The sequence below is a fragment of the Oncorhynchus keta genome, unplaced genomic scaffold (genome assembly GCF_023373465.1).
Source record: "Oncorhynchus keta strain PuntledgeMale-10-30-2019 unplaced genomic scaffold, Oket_V2 Un_contig_963_pilon_pilon, whole genome shotgun sequence".
NCBI classification, from domain to species: Eukaryota; Metazoa; Chordata; class Actinopteri; order Salmoniformes; family Salmonidae; genus Oncorhynchus; species Oncorhynchus keta.
Window position 1 is genome coordinate 105,001 of NW_026290622.1, and position 17,700 is coordinate 122,700.

At 42.9% G+C, this 17,700-nt stretch overlaps 1 pseudogene; it reads left to right on the top strand.

Moving 5' to 3' along the window:
• LOC127927155 (IQ motif and SEC7 domain-containing protein 3-like) overlaps positions 1–17,700 on the top strand; it is a 98,338-nt pseudogene that overhangs the window by 41,756 nt on the left and 38,882 nt on the right.

Sequence of the window (17,700 nt, forward strand, 5' to 3'; positions counted from 1 at the left end):
TATGTTCCTCCCCAGTTCATATGTTCCCCCAGTCCCCAGTTGATATGTTCCCCCCCCCAGTCCCCAGTTGATATGTTCCCCCAGTCCCCAGTTGATATGTTCCCCCAGTCCCCAGTTGATATGTTCCCCCAGTCCCCAGTTCATATGTTCCCCCAGTCCCCAGTTCATATGTTCCCCCAGTCCCCAGTTCATATGTTCCCCCAGTCCCCAGTTCATATGTTCCCCCAGTCCCCAGTTCATATGTTCCCCCAGTCCCCAGTTCATATGTTCCCCCAGTTCATATGTTCCCCCCAGTCCCCAGTTGATATGTTCCCCCAGTCCCCAGTTCATATGTTCCTCCCCAGCAGTTCATATGTTCCCCCAGTCCCCAGTTCCCCCATATGTTCCCCCAGTCCCCAGTTCATATGTTCCCCCAGTCCCCAGTTCATATGTTCCCCCAGTCCCCAGTTGATATGTTCCCCCAGTCCCCAGTTGATATGTTCCCCCAGTCCCCAGTTGATATGTTCCCCCAGTCCCCAGTTGATATGTTCCCCCAGTCCCCAGTTGATATGTTCCCCCAGTCCCCAGTTGATATGTTCCCCCAGTCCCCAGTTGATATGTTCCCCCAGTCCCCAGTTCCCCCCAGTCCCCATATATGTTCCCCCAGTCCCCAGTTGATATGTTCCCCCCCCAGTCCCCAGTTGATATGTTCCCCCAGTCCCCAGTTGATATGTTCCCCCCCAGTCCCCAGTTGATATGTTCCCCCAGTCCCCAGTTGATATGTTCCCCCAGTCCCCAGTTGATATGTTCCCCCAGTCCCCAGTTGATATGTTCCCCCCAGTCCCCAGTTGATATGTTCCCCCCAGTCCCCAGTTGATATGTTCCCCCCAGTCCCCAGTTCATATGTTCCCCCCAGTCCCCAGTTGATATGTTCCCCCCCAGTCCCCAGTTCATATGTTCCCCCCCAGTCCCCAGTTCATATGTTCCCCCCCAGTCCCCAGTTCATATGTTCCCCCCCAGTCCCCAGTTCATATGTTCCCCCCCAGTCCCCAGTTCATATGTTCCCCCCCAGTCCCCAGTTCATATGTTCCCCCCCAGTCCCCAGTTCATATGTTCCCCCCAGTCCCCAGTTGATATGTTCCCCCCCAGTCCCCAGTTGATATGTTCCCCCCAGTCCCCAGTTGATATGTTCCCCCCAGTCCCCAGTTCATATGTTCCCCCCCAGTCCCCAGTTGATATGTTCCCCCCAGTCCCCAGTTGATATGTTCCCTCCCAATCCCCAGTTGATATGTTCCCCCAGTCCCCAGTTGATATGTTCCCCCAGTCCCCAGTTGATATGTTCCCCCCCAGTCCCCAGTTGATATGTTCCCCCCAGTCCCCAGTTGATATGTTCCCCCCAGTCCCCAGTTGATATGTTCCCCCCAGTCCCCAGTTCATATGTTCCCCCCAGTCCCCAGTTGATATGTTCCCCCCAGTCCCCAGTTGATATGTTCCCCCCCAGTCCCCAGTTGATATGTTCCCCCCCAGTCCCCAGTTCATATGTTCCCCCAGTCCCCAGTTCATATGTTCCCCCAGTCCCCAGTTGATATGTTCCCCCTAGTCCCCAGTTGATATGTTTCCCCCAGTCCCCAGTTGATATGTTCCCCCAGTCCCCAGTTCATATGTTCCCCCAGTCCCCAGTTGATATGTTCCCCCAGTCCCCAGTTGATATGTTTCCCCCAGTCCCCAGTTCATATGTTCCCCCAGTCCCCAGTTGATATGTTTCCCCCAGTCCCCAGTTCATATGTTCCCCCAGTCCCCAGTTGATATGTTCCCCCAGTCCCCAGTTCATATGTTCCCCCCAGTCCCCAGTTGATATGTTCCCCCAGTTGATAGTCCCCAGTTGATATGTTCCCCCTAGTCCCCAGTTGATATGTTTCCCCCAGTCCCCAGTTGATATGTTCCCCCCTAGTCCCCAGTTGATATGTTCCCCCCCCAGTTCCAGTTCATATGTTCCCCCCCAGTCCCCAGTTGATATTTTCCCCCCCAGTCCCCAGTTCATATGTTCCCCCCAGGCGCAGGATATTTAATAACATCTGTAACGAGTGCTCTGAGTCGGGAAGCAAGTTCAGGGAGTGAGTGTTTTAATAAATAAACTGAACAAAAACCACGAACCACAAACAACGCACCGGGAGTGACAGATGTAGGGAAGATAATCAAGGAGGTGATGGAGTCCAGGTGGGTGTCATGAGGCGCAGGTGCGCGAGACGATGGTGACAGGTATGCAGGATAATCAGCAGCCTGATGACCTAGAGGCTGGAGAGGGAGTATACGTGACAACATCAAGAGGAGTTTATTTTTGTCATGAATTAATTCAACATTTGCTTCTGTCATTATTTTAATAGAATGTATGTGTGTGGGGGGTTGTGTGGTGTGTGTCCGTGCCTGTGTGTGTGATGTTGTGTGGTGTGTGCCTGTGTGTGTGTGTGTGTGTGTGTTGAGAGTTGATGTGTGTGTTTGATGGTGTGCTTTGAATGAGTGTGTTTGTTTGTGCTCTGTGATCATTACTGAGATACAGTATGAGTGTGTGTGCTTGGTTGTGCTCTATGATAGGGACTGAGTGTGTGTGCTTGGTTGTGCTCTATGATAGGGACTGAGTGTGTGTGTGTGTGTGTGTGTGTTTGGTGCTCTGTGCCCATCGTGGTGTGTGTGTGTGTGTGTGTGTGTGTGTGTGTGTGTGTGTGTGTGTGTGTGTGTGTGTGTGTGTGTGTGTGTGTGTGTGTGTGTGTGTGTGTGTGTGTGTGTGTGTGTGTGTGTGTGTGTGTGTGTGTGTGTGGGAGGGAGGGTGGGGGCCCCCTGTGGCTCTGTGTGTGTCCCCTGTGCCTTGGAACAGGATATGTGGGTCAGTGTACCCCAGCATGGCTCTTCCACCACAGAACACAGATCATTCACCATTCAACTCTCTTATCTCAAAGCTCCACTGAGGTGAATACACACATACAAACAATAAACATGCACAGACTCAAAATCACGCATGTACACACACCCACAAGCCGAACCCACACAAACACACACCATAGAAAGACTACTGAATTCGTCATGGCCTGGGCTGTTTCTACATGCATGTATATGTATGTGCTGTGGTGCTGTAGCTTACAGTAGTTTAGTTGTTTACAGTAGCTTACAGTAGTTTACAATAGTTTACAGTCGTTTACAGTAGCTTACAATAGTTTACAGTAGCTTACAGTAGTTTACAGTAGTTTACAATAGTTTACAGTAGTTTACAGTAGCTTAAATAGTTTACAGTAGTTTACAGGCTTCTGTCATTGTGCCTCTTTGTGGATATCTGTGTATTTGGGATTGCAAGCGTGTGTTTGGGCCTCTCAAACATTGCCACTGTTTCTAGAACATGGCGTGTGTGTGTGTTTGTGTGTGTCTAGGTGTGGATGAGGGAGCTGACATTCCCAGAGACATGGTGGTGGGCATCTATGAGGGGACTAGCCCATGGTGTGTGTGTGTGTAGGTGTGATGTGTGGCATGTGTGGTGGTGTGTGTGTGTGTGTGTGTGTGTGTGTGTGTGTGTGTGTGTGTGTGTGTGTGTCCCCAGTGTGTGTGTGTGTGTGCGTGGTGCGTGCGTGCGTGTTTGTCTAGGTGTGGATGAAGGAGCTGACATCCCCAGAGACATGGTGGTGGGCATCTATGGGGGACTAACCCATGGTGTGTGTGTGTGTGTGTGTGTGTGTGTGTGTGTGTGTGTGTGTGTGTGTGTGTGTGTGTGTGTGTGTGTGTGTGTGTGTGTGTGTGTGTGTGTGTGTGTGTGTGGATGAAGGAGCTGACATCCCCAGAGACATGGTGGTGGGCATCTATGAGGGGACTAACCCATGGTGTGTGTGTGTGTGTGTGTCGAGGTGTGGATGATGGAGCTGACATCCCCAGAGACATGGTGGTGGGCATCTATGAGGGGACTAACCCATGTGTGTGTGTGTGTGTGTGTGTGTGTGTGTGTGTGTGTGTGTGTGTGTGTGTGTGTGTGTGTGTGTGTGTGTGTGTGTGTCTAGGTGTGGATGACGGAGCTGACATCCCCAGAGACATGGTGGTGGGCATCTATGAGAGGATCCAACAGAGAGAGCTGCGCTCCAATGAAGACCCGTCACCTATGTCACCAAGGTGGAGCAGTCCATTGTGGGCATGAAGACAGTAAGGACACATTAACGCTTGTTCGGGACTAGTGACATTATCTTTTTTGGGGGGTGCCATCAGAATATACATTTCTGATGTCTGAATGGACAAGTCAAATAAATCACACAAAAATCTCAATGTCAAACAATTACTCTGATCAGAGTTGGATCAGAGTGTCCTCCGGATGCGTTGTAGTGTGCACTGTTCTCCCAATCTCTGCAGAGTGCATCGGAGTGGAATTGTATTGTATTGACAGGCACGAGCGGCCTTTCAATCGCCTGCAGCGATCCCCATGTAGCCACGTGTGCACACACAGATGCAAGCGCACGCACACCGTAAGACCAATCTATCAATGTTTACTTGGTGACAGAAGCCACTCAGTCATCCTATAGCTTGTAATTTATCATTGACAGACACTTACAATCCATCTGAAAACAATAAGAAGTGTTTGAGCTGTTTTGGTCACTCAAGAGCAAGGTTGATTTAGTTTGAGAACATACCCAGTGCAACAAGTTAGCCCAAGAGTGTCAAACTCATTCCACAGAGTGCCTAGTGTCTGAGGGCTTTCAATGAAGACCTAGACAACCAGGTGAGGGGAGTTCTTTACTAAGTAGTGACCTTAATTCATCAGTCAAGTACAAGAGAGGAGTTAAAACCCGCAGACGTTGGACCCTCCGTGGAAAGTTAGCCCATCAAGGTATATCTATCTAGTCCAACAGTCATGTCGTTTTCCAGTTGGCTCAGATGGTTACACGCACCCAAATCAGCGGCTCACGTGCGCCATCAAGTAGATTATTTTCCCCCCACACCAAACGCAATCACAACACAGAGGTTGAAATATCAAATCAAACTCTGAACCAATTATATTAACAGGTCGAAAAGTATTAAACAGTTATGGCAATTTAGCTAGCTAGCATGTAATTAGCTAGCTAATTTGTCCTATTTAGCTAGCATGTTGTTTCTAGCTAAATTTACTCCAACAATTCATCCACACATAAAACGGTCAACCGAATCGTTTCTAGTCATCTCTCCTCCTTCCAGGCTTTTTCTTCTTTGGACTTTATTTGGCGATGGGCATCTAACTTTCATAGTTAGCATGACGACTGACCGAACTCAGTTCATCTTTCAATCACCCACGTGGGTATAACCAATGAGGAGATGGCACGTGGGTATCTGCTTCTATAAACCAATGAGGAGATGGGAGAGGCAGGACTTGCACCGCGTTCAGCGTAACAAATAGAACTGACTTCTATTTTAGCGATTGGCAACGCAGACACTCGTTGGCTCATGCGAGCAGTGTGGGTGCAATAATTGAAAAACATGTATGTTTACATTTATTTTGCAACAGCGGTGTGGTCAGCATGTTAGAGTGTGGTGCTTATGAAACCAAGGTTGTGGGTTCAATTCACACATGGACCACTGAATGTTTTTGTTACACTGAAGATACAGTACATATTACTCTGTTACACCAAACATTGTTCAACTAAACCGTTACACTGACCTCTGTTACAAGGGAGACCTCAATGGGACTTCCTTGATAAATAAATACGATTTTATCAAACTAAACATGTGTTTTGACCACACCAATCTTACCTAAAAAGCTTAAAGACTCCTGTTGCGAGTAGCTGGCTAATATAGATAGATTGAGTAATGACCTGAGTTAATGATTGCAGTCCTGATAATGAGCATTTGCTAATGGTGAAGATGCTAATGGATGAAATGGCTAATGGGCTCTGCTGACAGTGCTGAGAAAAGGTAGTAACAGCGTTCGCTAACAACGCTAATGGAAAAGACTGAAGGACTTTGAAACAGTGTCTTCTTTTACAGTATCTTAGCTGAAAATTATTAAATGATCAAACTACCGCAATGTTCAGTCCATACTGCAGCAACTCCACAGTACTATACAGTTCATACTACCTCAACAGTACTATACAGTTCATACTACCTCACCAGTACTATACAGTTCATAGTACCTCAACAGTACTATACAGTTCATACTACCTCACCAGTACTATACAGTTCATACTACCTCAACAGTACTATACAGTTCATACTACCTCACCAGTACTATACAGTTCATACTACCTCAACAGTACTATACAGTTCATACTACCTCACCAGTACTATACAGTTCATACTACCTCAACAGTACTATACAGTTCATACTACCTCACCAGTACTATACAGTTCATACTACCTCAACAGTACTCCACAGTAATATACAGTTTATACTACCTCAACAGTACTCCACAGTAATATACAGTTCATACTACCTCAACAGTACTCCACAGTACTATACAGTTCATACTACCTCAACAGTACTCCACAGTACTATACAGTTCATACTGCCTCAACAGTACTCCACAGTACTATACAGTTCATACTACCTCAACAGGACTCCACAGTAATATACAGTTCATACTACCTCAACAGTACTCCACAGTATTATACAGTTCATACTACCTCAACAGGACTCCACAGTACTATACAGTTCATACTACCTCAACAGGACTCCACAGTAATATACAGTTCATACTACCTCAACAGGACTCCACAGTAATATACAGTTCATACTACCTCAACAGGACTCCACAGTACTATACAGTTCATACTACCTCAACAGTACTCCACAGTAATATACAGTTCATACTACCTAAACAGTACTATACAGTTCATACTACCTCAACAGTACTCCACAGTAATATACAGTTTATACTACCTCAACAGTACTCAACAGTAATATACAGTTCATACTACCTCAACAGTACTCCACGGTACTATACAGTTCATACTACCTCAACAGTACTCCACGGTACTATACAGATGATACTACCTCAACAGGACTCCACAGTACTATACAGTTCATACTCCCTCAACAGTACTCCACAGTACTATACAGATGATACTACCTCAACAGGACTCCACAGTACTATACAGTTCATACTCCCTCAACAGTACTCCACAGTAGTATACAGTTCATACTACCTCAACAGTACTCCACGGTACTATACAGTTCATACTACCTCTACAGTACTCCACAGTAATATACAGTTCATACTACCTCAACAGTACTCCACGGTACTATACAGTTCATACTACCTCAACAGTACTCAACAGTAGTATACAGTTTATACTACCTCAACAGTACTCCACAGTAATATACAGTTCATACTACCTCAACAGTACTCCACGGTACTATACAGTTCATACTACCTCAACAGGACTCCACAGTACTATACAGTTCATACTACCTCAACAGTACTCCACGGTACTATACAGATGATACTACCTCAACAGGACTCCACAGTACTATACAGTTCATACTCCCTCAACAGTACTCCACAGTAGTATACAGTTCATACTACCTCAACAGTACTCCACGGTACTATACAGTTCATACTACCTCTACAGTACTCCACAGTAATATACAGTTCATACTACCTCAACAGTACTCCACGGTACTATACAGTTCATACTACCTCAACAGTACTCAACAGTAGTATACAGTTTATACTACCTCAACAGTACTCCACAGTAATATACAGTTCATACTACCTCAACAGTACTCCACGGTACTATACAGTTCATACTACCTAAACAGTACTATACAGTTCATACTACCTCAACAGTACTCCACAGTAATATACAGTTTATACTACCTCAACAGTACTCCACAGTACTATACAGTTCATACTACCTCAACAGTACTATACAGTTCATACTACCTCAACAGTACTCCACAGTAATATACAGTTCATACTACCTCAACAGTACTCCACAGTACTATACAGTTCATACTACCTCAACAGTACTCCACAGTAATATACAGTTTATACTACCTCAACAGTACTCCACAGTAATATACAGTTCATACTACCTCAACAGTACTCCACAGTATTATACAGTTCATACTACCTCAACAGGACTCCACAGTACTATACAGTTCATACTACCTCAACAGGACTCCACAGTAATATACAGTTCATACTACCTTAACAGGACTCCACAGTAATATACAGTTCATACTACCTCAACAGGACTCCACAGTAATATACAGTTCATACTACCTCAACAGGACTCCACAGTACTATACAGTTCATACTACCTCAACAGTACTCCACAGTACTATACAGTTCATACTACCTCAACAGTACTCCACAGTACTATACAGTTCATACTGCCTCAACAGTACTCCACAGTACTATACAGTTCATACTACCTCAACAGGACTCCACAGTAATATACAGTTCATACTACCTCAACAGTACTCCACAGTATTATACAGTTCATACTGCCTCAACAGGACTCCACAGTACTATACAGTTCATAATACCTCAACAGGACTCCACAGTAATATACAGTTCATACTACCTTAACAGGACTCCACAGTAATATACAGTTCATACTACCTCAACAGGACTCCACAGTAATATACAGTTCATACTACCTCAACAGTACTCCACAGTACTATACAGTTCATACTAGCTCACCAGTAATCCACAGTACTATACAGTTCATACTACCTAATCAGTACCTGACAGTACTATACAGTTCATACTACCTCAACAGTACTCCACAGTAATATACAGTTTATACTACCTCAACAGTACTCCACAGTAATATACAGTTCATACTACCTCAACAGTACTCCACAGTATTATACAGTTCATACTACCTCAACAGGACTCCACAGTACTATACAGTTCATACTACCTCAACAGGACTCCACAGTAATATACAGTTCATACTACCTCAACAGGACTCCACAGTAATATACAGTTCATACTACCTTAACAGGACTCCACAGTAATATACAGTTCATACTACCTCAACAGGACTCCACAGTAATATACAGTTCATACTACCTCAACAGTACTCCACAGTACTATACAGTTCATACTACCTCAACAGTACTCCACAGTACTATACAGTTCATACTACCTCAACAGTACTCCACAGTAATATACAGTTCATACTACCTAAACAGTACTATACAGTTCATACTACCTCAACAGTACTCCACAGTAATATACAGTATATACTACCTCAACAGTACTCCACAGTAATATACAGTTCATACTACCTTAACAGGACTCCACAGTACTATACAGTTCATACTACCTCAACAGGACTCCACAGTACTATACAGTTCATACTACCTCAACAGTACTCCACAGTAATATACAGTTCATACTACCTAAACAGTACTATACAGTTCATACTACCTCAACAGTACTCCACAGTAATATACAGTTCATACTACCTCAACAGTACTCCACAGTAATATACAGTTCATACTACCTTAACAGGACTCCACAGTAATATACAGTTCATACTACCTCAACAGTACTCCACAGTAATATACAGTTCATACTACCTCAACAGTACTCCACAGTACTATACAGTTCATACTACCTCACCAGTAATCCACAGTACTATACAGTTCATACTACCTAATCAGTACCTGACAGTACTATACAGTTCATACTATCTCAACAGTACTCCACAGTACTATACAGTTCAAACTACCTCACCAGTAATCCACAGTACTATACAGTTCATACTACCTAATCAGTACCTGACAGTACTATACAGTTCATACTACCTCAACAGGACTCCACAGTACTATACAGTTCATACTTACTCAACAGTACTCCACAGTACTATACAGTTCATACTACCTCAACAGTACTATACAGTTCATACTACCTCAACAGTACTATACAGTTCATACTACCTCAACAAGACTCCACAGTACTGTGCAGTTCATACTACCTCAACAGTACTCCACAGTACTATACAGTTCATACTACCTCAACAGGACTCCACAGTAATATACAGTTCATACTACTTCAACAGTACTCCACAGTACTATATAGTTCATACTACCTCAACAGGACTCCACAGTACTATACAGTTCATACTACCTCAACAGGACTCCACAGTACTATACAGTTCATACTACCTCAACAGTACTCCACAGTACTATACAGTTCATACTACCTCAACAGGACTCCACAGTACTATACAGTTCATACTACCTCAACAGTACTCCACAGTACTATACAGTTCATACTACCTCAACAGTACTCCACAGTACTATACAGTTCAAACTACCTCAACAGTAATCCACAGTACTATACAGTTCATACTACCTAATCAGTACTGACAGTACTATACAGTTCATACTACCTCAACAGTACTCCACAGTACTATACAGTTCATACTACCTCAACAGTACTATACAGTTCATACTACCTCAACAGTACTATACAGTTCATACTACCTCAACAAGACTCCACAGTACTATACAGTTCATACTACCTCAACAGTACTCCACAGTACTATACAGTTCATACTACCTCAACAGGACTCCACAGTAATATACAGTTCATACTACTTCAACAGTACTCCACAGTACTATACAGTTCATACTACCTCAACAGGACTCCACAGTACTATACAGTTCATACTACCTCAACAGGACTCCACAGTACTATACAGTTCATACTACCTCAACAGTACTCCACAGTACTATACAGTTCATACTACCTCAACAGGACTCCACAGTACTGTGCAGTTCATACTACCTCAACAGTACTCCACAGTACTATACAGTTCATACTACCTCAACAGTACTCCACAGTACTATACAGTTCAAACTACCTCACCAGTAATCCACAGTACTATACAGTTCATACTACCTAATCAGTACCTGACAGTACTATACAGTTCATACTACCTAATCAGTACCTGACAGTAATATACAGTTCATACTACCTCAACAGGACTCCACAGTACTATACAGTTCATACTTACTCAACAGTACTCCACAGTACTATACAGTTCATACTACCTCAACAGTACTATACAGTTCATACTACCTCAACAGGACTCCACAGTAGTATACAGTTCATACTACCTCAACAGTACTCCACAGTACTATACAGTTCATACTACCTCAACAGCACTCCACAGTAGTATACAGTTCATACTACCTCAACAGTACTCCACAGTACTATACAGTTCATACTACCTCAACAGTACTACTATACAGTTCATACTACCTCAACAAGACTCCACAGTACTGTGCAGTTCATACTACCTCAACAGTACTCCACAGTACTATACAGTTCATACTACCTCAACAGGACTCCACAGTAATATACAGTTCATACTACCTCAACAGTACTCCACAGTACTATACAGTTCATACTACCTCAACAGGACTCCACAGTACTATACAGTTCATACTACCTCAACAGACTCCACAGTACTATACAGTTCATACTACCTCAACAGTACTCCACAGTACTATACAGTTCATACTACCTCAACAGGACTCCACAGTACTGTGCAGTTCATACTACCTCAACAGTACTCCACAGTACTATACAGTTCATACTACCTCAACAGTACTCCACAGTACTATACAGTTCATACTACCTCAACAGGACTCCACAGTACTGTGCAGTTCATACTACCTCAACAGTACTCCACAGTACTATACAGTTCATACTACCTCAACAGTACTCCACAGTACTATACAGTTCAAACTACCTCACCAGTAATCCACAGTACTATACAGTTCATACTACCTAATCAGTACCTGACAGTACTATACAGTTCATACTACCTCAACAGTACTCCACAGTACTATACAGTTCATACTACCTAATCAGTACCTGACAGTACTATACAGTTCATACTATCTCAACAGTACTCCACAGTACTATACAGTTCAAACTACCTCACCAGTAATCCACAGTACTATACAGTTCATACTACCTAATCAGTACCTGACAGTACTATACAGTTCATACTACCTCAACAGGACTCCACAGTACTATACAGTTCATACTTACTCAACAGTACTCCACAGTACTATACAGTTCATACTACCTCAACAGTACTATACAGTTCATACTACCTCAACAGTACTATACAGTTCATACTACCTCAACAAGACTCCACAGTACTATACAGTTCATACTACCTCAACAGTACTCCACAGTACTATACAGTTCATACTACCTCAACAGGACTCCACAGTACTATGCAGTTCATACTACCTCAACAGTACTCCACAGTACTATACAGTTCATACTACCTCAACAGGACTCCACAGTACTGTGCAGTTCATACTACCTCAACAGTACTCCACAGTACTATACAGTTCATACTACCTCAACAGTACTCCACAGTACTATACAGTTCATACTACCTCAACAGGACTCCACAGTACTGTGCAGTTCATACTACCTCAACAGTACTCCACAGTACTATACAGTTCATACTACCTCAACAGTACTCCACAGTACTATACAGTTCAAACTACCTCACCAGTAATCCACAGTACTATACAGTTCATACTACCTAATCAGTACCTGACAGTACTATACAGTTCATACTACCTCAACAGTACTCCACAGTACTATACAGTTCAAACTACCTCACCAGTAATCCACAGTACTATACAGTTCATACTACCTAATCAGTACCTGACAGTACTATACAGTTCATACTACCTCAACAGGACTCCACAGTACTATACAGTTCATACTACCTCAACAGTACTATACAGTTCATACTACCTCAACAGTACTATACAGTTCATACTACCTCAACAAGACTCCACAGTACTGTGCAGTTCATACTACCTCAACAGTACTCCACAGTACTATACAGTTCATACTACCTCAACAGGACTCCACAGTAATATACAGTTCATACTACTTCAACAGTACTCCACAGTACTATACAGTTCATACTACCTCAACAGGACTCCACAGTACTATACAGTTCATACTACCTCAACAGGACTCCACAGTACTGTGCAGTTCATACTACCTCAACAGTACTCCACAGTACTATACAGTTCATACTACCTCAACAGGACTCCACAGTACTGTGCAGTTCATACTACCTCAACAGTACTCCACAGTACTATACAGTTCATACTACCTCAACAGTACTCCACAGTACTATACAGTTCAAACTACCTCACAGTAATCCACAGTACTATACAGTTCATACTACCTAATCAGTACCTGACAGTACTATACAGTTCATACTACCTCAACAGGACTCCACAGTACTATACAGTTCATACTTACTCAACAGTACTCCACAGTACTATACAGTTCATACTACCTCAACAGTACTATACAGTTCATACTACCTCAACAGTACTATACAGTTCATACTACCTCAACAGGACTCCACAGTAGTGTGCAGTTCATACTACCTCAACAGTACTCCACAGTACTATACAGTTCATACTACCTCAACAGCACTCCACAGTAGTGTGCAGTTCATACTACCTCAACAGTACTCCACAGTACTATACAGTTCATACTACCTCAACAGTACTATACAGTTCATACTACCTCAACAAGACTCCACAGTACTGTGCAGTTCATACTACCTCAACAGTACTCCACAGTACTATACAGTTCATACTACCTCAACAGGACTCCACAGTAATATACAGTTCATACTACTTCAACAGTACTCCACAGTACTATATAGTTCATACTACCTCAACAGGACTCCACAGTACTATACAGTTCATACTACCTCAACAGGACTCCACAGTACTGTGCAGTTCATACTACCTCAACAGTACTCCACAGTACTATACAGTTCATACTACCTCAACAGTACTCCACAGTACTATACAGTTCATACTACCTCAACAGTACTCCACAGTACTATACAGTTCATACTACCTCAACAGTACTCCACAGTACTATACAGTTCAAACTACCTCACCAGTAATCCACAGTACTATACAGTTCATACTACCTAATCAGTACCTGACAGTACTATACAGTTCATACTACCTCAACAGGACTCCACAGTACTATACAGTTCATACTTACTCAACAGTACTCCACATTACTATACAGTTCATACTACCTCAACAGTACTATACAGTTCATACTACCTCAACAGTACTATACAGTTCATACTACCTCAACAGGACTCCACAGTAGTGTGCAGTTCATACTACCTCAACAGTACTCCACAGTACTATACAGTTCATACTACCTCAACAGCACTCCACAGTAGTGTGCAGTTCATACTACCTCAACAGCACTCCACAGTAGTGTGCAGTTCATACTACCTCAACAGTACTCCACAGTACTATACAGTTCATACTACCTAATCAGTACCTGACAGTACTATACAGTTCATACTATCTCAACAGTACTCCACAGTACTATACAGTTCAAACTACCTCACCAGTAATCCACAGTACTATACAGTTCATACTACCTAATCAGTACCTGACAGTACTATACAGTTCATACTACCTCAACAGGACTCCACAGTACTATACAGTTCATACTACCTCAACAGTACTCCACAGTACTATACAGTTCATACTACCTCAACAGTACTATACAGTTCATACTACCTCAACAGTACTATACAGTTCATACTACCTCAACAGACTCCACAGTACTATACAGTTCATACTACCTCAACAGTACTCCACAGTACTATACAGTTCATACTACCTCAACAGGACTCCACAGTAATATACAGTTCATACTACTTCAACAGTACTCCACAGTACTATACAGTTCATACTACCTCAACAGGACTCCACAGTACTATACAGTTCATACTACCTCAACAGGACTCCACAGTACTGTGCAGTTCATACTACCTCAACAGTACTCCACAGTACTATACAGTTCATACTACCTCAACAGGACTCCACAGTACTGTACAGTTCATACTACCTCAACAGTACTCCACAGTACTATACAGTTCATACTACCTCAACAGTACTCCACAGTACTATACAGTTCAAACTACCTCACCAGTAATCCACAGTACTATACAGTTCATACTACCTAATCAGTACCTGACAGTACTATACAGTTCATACTACCTCAACAGTACTCCACAGTACTATACAGTTCAAACTACCTCACCAGTAATCCACAGTACTATACAGTTCATACTACCTAATCAGTACCTGACAGTACTATACAGTTCATACTACCTCAACAGGACTCCACAGTACTATACAGTTCATACTACCTCAACAGTACTATACAGTTCATACTACCTCAACAGTACTATACAGTTCATACTACCTCAACAAGACTCCACAGTACTGTGCAGTTCATACTACCTCAACAGTACTCCACAGTACTATACAGTTCATACTACCTCAACAGGACTCCACAGTAATATACAGTTCATACTACTTCAACAGTACTCCACAGTACTATATAGTTCATACTACCTCAACAGGACTCCACAGTACTATACAGTTCATACTACCTCAACAGGACTCCACAGTACTGTGCAGTTCATACTACCTCAACAGTACTCCACAGTACTATACAGTTCATACTACCTCAACAGGACTCCACAGTACTGTGCAGTTCATACTACCTCAACAGTACTCCACAGTACTATACAGTTCATACTACCTCAACAGTACTCCACAGTACTATACAGTTCAAACTACCTCACCAGTAATCCACAGTACTATACAGTTCATACTACCTAATCAGTACCTGACAGTACTATACAGTTCATACTACCTCAACAGGACTCCACAGTACTATACAGTTCATACTTACTCAACAGTACTCCACAGTACTATACAGTTCATACTACCTCAACAGTACTATACAGTTCATACTACCTCAACAGTACTATACAGTTCATACTACCTCAACAGGACTCCACAGTAGTGTGCAGTTCATACTACCTCAACAGTACTCCACAGTACTATACAGTTCATACTACCTCAACAGCACTCCACAGTAGTACAGTTCATACTACCTCAACAGTACTCCACAGTACTATACAGTTCATACTACCTCAACAGTACTATACAGTTCATACTACCTCAACAAGACTCCACAGTACTGTGCAGTTCATACTACCTCAACAGTACTCCACAGTACTATACAGTTCATACTACCTCAACAGGACTCCACAGTAATATACAGTTCATACTACTTCAACAGTACTCCACAGTACTATATAGTTCATACTACCTCAACAGGACTCCACAGTACTATACAGTTCATACTACCTCAACAGGACTCCACAGTACTGTGCAGTTCATACTACCTCAACAGTACTCCACAGTACTATACAGTTCATACTACCTCAACAGGACTCCACAGTACTATACAGTTCATACTACCTCAACAGTACTCCACAGTACTATACAGTTCATACTACCTCAACAGTACTCCACAGTACTATACAGTTCATACTACCTCAACAGTACTCCACAGTACTATACAGTTCAAACTACCTAATCAGTACCTGACAGTACTATACAGTTCATACTACCTCAACAGGACTCCACAGTACTATACAGTTCATACTTACTCAACAGTACTCCACAGTACTATACAGTTCATACTACCTCAACAGTACTATACAGTTCATACTACCTCAACAGTACTATACAGTTCATACTACCTCAACAGGACTCCACAGTAGTGTGCAGTTCATACTACCTCAACAGTACTCCACAGTACTATACAGTTCATACTACCTCAACAGCACTCCACAGTAGTGTGCAGTTCATACTACCTCAACAGCACTCCACAGTAGTGTGCAGTTCATACTACCTCAACAGGACTCCACAGTACTGTGCAGTTCATACTACCTCAACAGTACTCCACAGTACTATACAGTTCATACTACCTCAACAGAACTCCACAGTACTGTGCAGTTCATACTACCTCAACAGGACTCCACAGTACTGTGCAGTTCATACTACTTCAACAGTATTGCAGCGCAGGTGATAATGACGCAAGCAATCAACAAGCTTCCACCCACTGTGCAGTTTCATATACTTTTTCTACTACAAGTAGGCTGAAGGGAGAATGAGCATAGCATCATTAGCGTAGCATCCCAGCTAATGACTGCCTTCTCTGAGCAGTGTGACTGCCTTGCATGTTTCCCCCATCAGCGTAATGAGAAGATAGCTATGCTTACTGTTTGAGGAGCAAGAGAATAAAATGCCTAGGAAGAGAAAACAAGAGGGATTTAGGGAAGATGGAGAGGGAGAGGGAGAAGGTATTTGGTTAATTTCCAGAAGGTTCTCTTTTGCTGTGTTATTTGCCTAAATTACAAAGGCCCAAATCATGGAGAGACTCTCTCTGTATTGATACTGATACTCTGTGAACGTGACAGAACCCCATGTAGTTCACCTGTCTCTGTATTGATACTGGCCGCTGTATAGACGTGACAGAACCCCATGTAGTTCACCTGTCTCTGTATTGATACTGGCCGCTGTATAGACGTGACAGAACCCCATGTAGTTCACCTGTCTCTGTATTGATACTGGCCGCTGTATAGACGTGACAGAACCCCATGTAGTTTACCTGTCTCTGTATTGATACTGGCCGCTGTATAGACGTGACAGAACCCCATGTAGTTCACCTGTCTCTGTATTGATACTGGCCGCTGTATAGACGTGACAGAACCCCATGTAGTTCACCTGTCTCTGTATTGATACTGGCCGCTGTATAGACGTGACAGAACCCCATGTAGTTCACCTGTCTCTGT